The sequence below is a fragment of the Triticum urartu genome, chromosome 6 (assembly GCF_003073215.2).
Source record: "Triticum urartu cultivar G1812 chromosome 6, Tu2.1, whole genome shotgun sequence".
Lineage (NCBI taxonomy): Eukaryota > Viridiplantae > Streptophyta > Magnoliopsida > Poales > Poaceae > Triticum > Triticum urartu.
Window position 1 is genome coordinate 532,061,887 of NC_053027.1, and position 7,915 is coordinate 532,069,801.

The 7,915-nt window shown below is 46.5% G+C and overlaps 1 long non-coding RNA gene across 1 annotated transcript; it reads right to left on the reverse strand.

Moving 5' to 3' along the window:
- Positions 1–6,536: 6,536 nt before the first annotated feature.
- LOC125512705 lies at positions 6,537–7,089 on the reverse strand. Its single transcript, XR_007285492.1, has 3 exons — positions 7,077–7,089; positions 6,864–6,989; positions 6,537–6,768 (listed from the first exon to the last, which is right to left on the reverse strand). It is a non-coding gene; the product is annotated as an uncharacterized LOC125512705 (long non-coding RNA).
- Positions 7,090–7,915: the final 826 nt, after the last annotated feature.

A 7,915-nucleotide genomic window follows, 5' to 3' on the forward strand; every position in this document is an offset into this window, starting at 1 on the left:
AGAATTCAGCCGTCCGCTTGAAGCAAATTAAAAGTGTGAAACGCTCGGCAAACGGGGTCACAGGATATGCACATGCATTTGCAATTGCAATTGCAAAGAAGTTGGGCTGGGCACTGCCAAAGATCGATGGTACGTACAGTTACGTGTCGTGCTTTCCTTTGCCCACGCCTACGTCTCGCCAGCCGTTCATCACTTCACTTGATGTACTACTACTTGCTTATATAGCCGACCGAACCTCCCGTCCCTCGCCGCCTTGACCCGTGACCGTGAGAGATAGCTAGCTAGCTCCATCAGGAAAGCACCGCCTGCGCGACAAGAGGAAGAGGAAGAAGGACAAGCATCAATGGCTGGTGGTGACCAACCAGCTGCCGTGATCGGCTTCGTCTTCGGCTTGGCTTGGTGGCGGCCGTGATCGGGCTCGTTGCCGCCACCAGCAACCCGGGAGACTTCCAGGTAATTACTCCACAACTCCGGCATCTATCTCCCTTTTCGCTGGCACCTACTATCGTCGGTATCGTATGTACTAATTTGCTGGATGGTTACCCATGCATGCATGCAGTCGCAGATCGGGCACTCTGCCACGGAGGCGGAGGCGCTGCGCCTGCGCGCGGCGGCGCTCACCCTGGTGCTCCTCGGCGTAGCTCAGGCGATGACGGCCGCGGCGGCCGTCGTGGTCCTGGCGGGGGGTTCCCTCACATTTCTGGGCCGGTGCCTCGTCGCCAGCGCGCTCGTCGTCGCTGCCACCAATACCTACCTTCTTTTCCGAGTCGTCTACATGGTGGCAGTCGTCGCCGGCGGGCAGAGCGCCGGCGGGAACGTCCTCGACCTCTGGACCCAAATCTCCATCGCCTGCTCCTTCTTCTCCTTCTTCTGCGCCAGCCTCGCCGCCACCCTGGCTGGGCCTAATTAACCTCGCCGGCCGTCACCTTTAGCGTAAATAAGCTGGCCTTGTAGCGTGAGTTGTGTTCACGTCTCTGCCGCAGATCGACCTCTCTCTTTGCATGTACGTATAGAGCCATAAGCTAAGCTAAGCTAGGAGCCCCCTCTAGCCTAGCTTAAGTTTGCCAGCTCGCAGCATCGATCTATCTTCTTCTACGGTTCTACGACTACCAAGCAACACTACATGCATGGATCTTTAGTGATTATAATTGGCATAATTACTAGTAGTACATTATTAGCGTGATGATCAAGATGGGCTTAACTATTGGAACGTGTGTGTATCTGCGATGTGTTCTGTCTGAAGACTGGAATGTGTGTTTCACATTTCATTGTGTGTTCTTGTTTCTTTTCTTACCGAGCTAGCCCCCTAACTTCTCTCATCAGTTGCATGTGGCACGACTGTGTCAGTAGTACTGCATGCGGCGGTTCAGTACTGCTTTTCTTTTTTTGTGCCTAGGATTACAGAAATGACAACTTCACTATGCATCTCCTCTCAAGGATCTAGCAGTCTTTTTTTTGCGGTTGAACGGTCTAGCAGCCTTTAACTCAAAAATCAAGTAATCCTCCAGACACAGGAGATCAATCTTACTAAGTGTGTAATTAAATGTTGGAAATGCATGCATCAATCATGAGTAGTATTTTCTTAATAAAGTTTCGACCGCAAAGGTTTATTCCACCAAACAGCAATTATGAAGGGAAAAAAGATGATTTAATCTACTCCCTATACATAATAACATCGAACTCCACTGTTAACCATATGTAATACACCAATACTCTCTACTACTCTTGTGGCTCATAGTTAAACCTCGCCAGACACTTTTCTAATAGCTTATCGTTCCTTCACACTATTCCTTACGTTTGTCAATTGACCCGTCGCACCACTACCTTCAAAAGCTCTCGTTGCTCCGAGGAGAGCAGCCAATGCCTCCTCGGAGGAGGTCAAGGAACTCCAAATGAAGAATAGGTCCTTATGCGAGGAGGAGAAGTCGGCCAGTGAGATCAGATGAACCAGCTGGCCAGCCATGTGTGTTCACCGAGAGATTCAGCTCGGTGATCTCATCATCAATGTCCTGGAGCACCAAGCAGCAGATATCCACCGGATTAGTGAGAATATAGACACAATGATTGTGAGCCTTCTGCATTTTGCTCTTATTCATGTGTAGAGAAGCTTGACACCACTTTATGGGAAAATCACCAAGCTAGGCATGATGGATGTACTCCAAAACTATTTGTACATGGATTTTCTTTGTCATTTTAAAACAAACAAACTGCTACTGTGTGCTTATTTACACATTTCAGAAACTACAAACTTGTCAAAACTTACTGTTGCTGTCAGTTGTTCGTGTGTTAGGTGATGATCTATGAATGTTTGTTGGGACCATCCAGCAATCTACAGGAGCTTTCACCAGTTTCACAACCCACACAGACCAATTTATCTCCATAACTAAGAACAAAGCCCTATAAACATATTATGAATAGAAAGCAATCCATGTATAACCAGACCAAGTGTAGCATCTGTTATTCTTATCAGCTGAAAGACATGAACTTATGCCAGAATCAAATCATGCACAATATTATGGAGCCTACACCGGTACAGGATCAAAAAAGCTCTAACTGCATATATGGTATTACGATTCATGGCGAAATAATGAATGCTGAAATAAAAAAAATCTATAATGACACAGTAATTACAAATATCCGCAGACCATTGCCTTTTGATCTTAAAAGATCACTGTAGTAAGCAAGTCTGACTCATGAGTAACTACTTAAATGAAAATAGTCCAAAGAAAGTATACAACCCATACCTTCAGAGCAAGAAATTACTATTGTGCTCCCATAACCAGTCCCATGAGTCACTTGAGCTGCCGCAAGGATCAGTACCGATTCTTTGCTGTGAATCTTTTTGTGATCCCACTTTATCTTAGGAGGGAAAAGCTTGCCCTGCTGTTTGTTTTCCCCAGTAGGAGGAGCACCAGCACCCGCGTACATGTAGAGAGACGAGACTAACAGTGCCAGTGCTGCCACAGCAACATATGATGCCCCTTCTGAGAAAGCAATGGCAGTGGGATGTGCCCCAGCAGGCGAGTTTATCTAAAGAATCCTGCAGCACCTCGTAGTGTTAGAATATGTTGTAACAAGGGATAGCTCGCATAGAATGAAATGACTTGCTTAAAGCTATCGATCCTGGATACTCTCATAACCCCATCCGCACATACTGCCACAAGAATATGCAACAAACATATAAATATCAAACAAATTTAGAGAAGTGGCCATGGGTGGTCAATCATGTGGGGCGTTTTGCAAACTGGATGAGGTGATGCCAATGTAGAAACCCTTCAATTTATCACTAATGCATGCCATGTCAGCCAGCCGGACAAAAAAATGGTTCATGCAAGAGAATTTTAGAAAAAGCTATGGCGAGAAACAAGATAGAAACTTTTTTTTATGGGTGCCAAGTTTTGCTAACTAGATGAGTGGAGCCAAGGTGGAACCCCTCCATATCCGCCATACAAATAAAATGGCAGCTATAGTACGACTGTAATTAGATTGTGAAACATATTTCCAGTGGATCAGCAGTCCATTTCATCAGGCAATCATATATTCTCATCTCACTTGACCGAACCAACGCAAAAAAGTGGAAGATGGAGAAACATAAAATCGAAACACAAGTAACTGCCTTATGTTTGTTTTCCCACATTATTTACTTGCACAATAGTATGGAACAAAACAAACAAATCAATCAGATGAAAAATCTGAACAAAACGACTAGCTCCGCTTTAAGCTTTTGGGGGTTAACCACATCATCAATCAATCTTGGCACCAATATCAAGCAATGGGCTAAACCACGGCTCGGGAGCAAGTGGGATAGAGGAAAGGACACAGGAAAACCAGGACTTACCAAAACAGATGCCTGGGGTGTGCCATCAGATCAAAGACGAAGAACCCAAGTTGATGAACGCAGACCTGTTGTTGCTCGCCATCTTGTTCTAGTTCCCATCCCCGTGGCCATGCTCACCGGAGGTACTGTTCAGCAATAAAGTAAATAAGTGTTGAGATCAGGGCACTTGGGAAATTAAAGTAGATTTCTTACGAATCCAACAACAATAGATGTCCAAGAAACAAGGAAATGACCAAAGCAACGGTAAATTGCCGTATGAACCTTGCCATGCCTCGAGCTGGAGCACCTTGCCGTACTGAACCGTGTGCACGGGCATGGGGGAGCGCCAGCCAGGCCTTCGAAGACGCAGCCAGGCATCGAAGGGGCTATTCAACAATGAAGTAAATAAATGTTCAGATAAGGGCACTTGGGAAATTAAAAGTGGGTTTCTTATGAATCCAGCAGCAATAGATGTCCAAGAAACACGGAAATGACCAAAGCAAGATCAAGCCACACATGAAGTAACGAATGCAACACTACTTCATCAAAACAACATCAGGAACCTGATCAAACTTAATCAAAGCCACAATCTTTAGCTAATGAAACCCTACAACACTAGCTCCTTAGAAGAAATGCCCATATTAGGTTAGTACGGAGGTTAGCCTTCAGATTAAATTCAGCTAACCTATAAATGCAATACTAATGCTAACTCTCAAAGGCACTTGCCAAATGCCAAGTCAACATAGGGATTTTCCCTTAGGAATTAATTAATCCCTCATATATGGAATATAGCAAAAGTGCAAACACAAATAAAAATACTAACTACGTTCCTGATCACAAGGGAAAGATCCCTTCTGGCTCTGGAGTTTCCATCGAACTCCTGATGACAAGAAGAAAGCATACCACTACTCATGTGTGGAGAGGCAGCACATGGAGAGAACAAACAATTATCGGAACAACTAAAAGTGCAAACACACCAACACAAAGAACATGAAGGGTTTCACCAGCAGCGACCCGCACACTTCGTGCCTGCCACTCACGGTCATTCAACAGCACCGGTTCAAACAAAAGCGTAGCGGCCATTCAAAATGCAATTCCATCACACTCAAACAAAAGCATCACCGCCGTTCAAAAAGCAATGCCATAGCATACCATTCACGGGAATTCAACCACCGTTTTCAAACAAATTTTGCACGATTCAGGTAACAATGACATATGTACAAGTTTGTAATGGAAGAAGCCTGGGAGATTGGAAACTAAGACATCCTAAAGAATACTGGACATGCAAGTCTCCAACACCTTCACCTCACAGTTCAAAGAAACCAATCAAAAAAATCACAAAATTCAGTTGCTATAGAGGAAAGCTGGCCAGAAGATGAACTTCACACCAACACCAAAAAAAAACACATTGCCATTCCGAGTGTCCAGGCATGATCCTACAAAAAGGCAACCGAAAAATTGAAACTTCCTCACAGTAGTGACTACAAGAATAAAGAAGATCATCTCATCGCCATCCTCCTTCCTCCTCGTCCTAATTCACACAGATAATATTGTTCTCATATTGAAGTTCTTAACATCACAGTAGGCGCGGGCTAATTCATGTAAAGTACTACAAGAACTACAAGAGCACGACCCAGTTTATATATGCATGCAAAAACGGTGCAGCTAACTTTAATCAAGCACAATGGTAGGAAAAGATGAGATGCAAAGAGAGCCTTGGCTTAGTGGTTGGGCATGCGGTTGTGCAGCCTAACGACCCGATCGAGTTCAATTCCTAGAATTGACAGGTGATGCACAGGGATTTTCCCCCATTTATTGAGGATCAAGTTTGGTGTGTGGTGAAACCACCCATCAAAAAATATCTTGATACTCATTTAAAAAAAATTCCGAGGACCATGTTTATCTTGGTACTCATACTAAAATGGCCGTATGGCACTACCGGACTCGCGGGCTATGCCTACCGGCCCAAGGCCGTCGGCATAGGTCCTTTGCCGTCGGCATAGATCTATGCCTACGGCCGCCGTCGGCATAGCCCCGTCGGCGTAGATCACGTCAGCGTAGATGTGTCAGACCGTCGGCGTAGTATAGCCGTCGGCATAGGTGCATATGCCGACGGCCGTGGGATAGCCGTCGGCATAGTTTAGCCGTCGGCGTTGTTTTCCGTCTGACGGCAACGGACGGCGCCGTCAACAGCGATTCAGGAGACGACACGTGGCGCGATTCAGGAGACGACACGTGGCGCAGGTATGCCGACGGCCTTGGCCGTCGGCATAGATGGAAATCTATGCCGACGACCTAGCCGTCGGCATACCTGCTCCACGTGTCGCCCCCCGGCTTCTCCTGGCGGCAGGACTATGCCTACGGCAAAGCCGTCGGCATAGATGGAAATATATGCCGACGGCTTTGCCGTAGGCATACGTCTGCCACGTGGCAGCTCCTGGTTTCTCCTGGCAGCAGGGCTATGCCTACGGCAAAGCCGTCGGCATAGTTTGCCACGTGGCAAGCCCTGGTAACTCCTGGGCGTATATATGCCGACGGCTTTGCCGTAGGCATAGTTTTTTTGTTTTTTTTTATTTTCCCTGTTTTCTCTTTTCCAATTCATTTGACAGCATTTCAAAACAGAACAATATGAAATATGACAATTCATCATGTGAACATACTCAAGTTCATCTAAACATACTCAAGTTCATCACATCATCTAAAGATCATCACGGATGGAAGTTCATGAACATAAAAGTAGTGCAAGACATGAAACATGATAAAAGTAGGAATATGAAAGGCATGGCACGATGGCCACATGCACGGAATCATCAAGCAAGAGCACCCCCGCCAAAACCACCACCTCCGCCATAACCACCACCACCTCCGCCAAAACCGTCATCGCGACCACCACCACTCTGCCAGATCGGAGTGACTGGGGTCGACGGAGCAGGAGTCGAGCCACCGGTCCCCTACATGTTTCAAAAAAGATTCTAACGGTAAATATGATATGATAGTGTTTCATGAACGAGAACTAGTTTGCTAGTAGTTAGGCAAATGTACTAACCGAACCATCACTGCCTAGTGCCACCCATTCATCGAACGTGGGCACGTGTGGGGGTTCTCCCGCAGGTGGTGGTGGGGGTCCCATTTGTGGTGGATCCGTGCGGTTAGTCCAAGACGCCAACATAGCCTGAATGTTAGTTAAACAAGCAAACTAGAAGATCAGAAGGAATGAAAGTGCAAAAATTTAGGTTGGTTTTAAGAGGGCAAAACTAACCGTCATCATCTGATGGTTGTAATCATCGTTTGCCTTCACTCGTTTCAAGTACTCCCGCACCTCGAGATTCCTATGCTCGACAAACTCCTTATATGCCTACATAATTTAGGTTGTTTCTAAGTGAGCAATGCTGAAAATAAACTGAGAATGCAAGATAGAAAAAGATAAGGAGGAAGTACTTACAGCATGCTGGCGGGCTAAGGGAGTCTGTGAACGCCCCGTACTCTCTAACTGGCTCGGGTTGCTAGCCCGAAGCCGTGTGTACGAGATCGAAGGAGTGATCAAGCCATCGAAACACGGATACCGGCCATTCTTCTTCCCCTGGATGGCCACCACCGCCGTGTCGTCGATCTGAGACTGGGCGACCTCAGCAACAGGAACATCCGGATGCAACTCCTGATAGTGATGAATGTAAGACCCCAGGTGCTCCTCGGTCTTGCCGTAGTACTGGCTCTCGCCCTCCTTGCGATGACTCCGCTCGCAGGCCAGCTTCCACGACTCCATGTCTGAGAGCGGCCTCTTCAACTTGTCCTCCTACAACGTCAAATAGAAGTCAGCCATACATAAGAACATGACGTAAAGAAGAACAAAAATGCATCATGCACATAGATATACCTTCATGGCCTTGAAGCCCCAGTGGTTCCTGTTTCCTTGGCCGTGTGTCCCGTCGTCTCCACGGTTAGCCCGGGCCTTGATGCTCTTGGCAGCAAACTCTGCATCGGCGCCGAGCCACCTATCCACCAAACTCGCCCATCCGTCATGCCTTCCATAGCACCAACGAGGAACAACCTATGCAAATTTTGAAAGCATGACATGTGAGCACGAAACATATAGTTGAC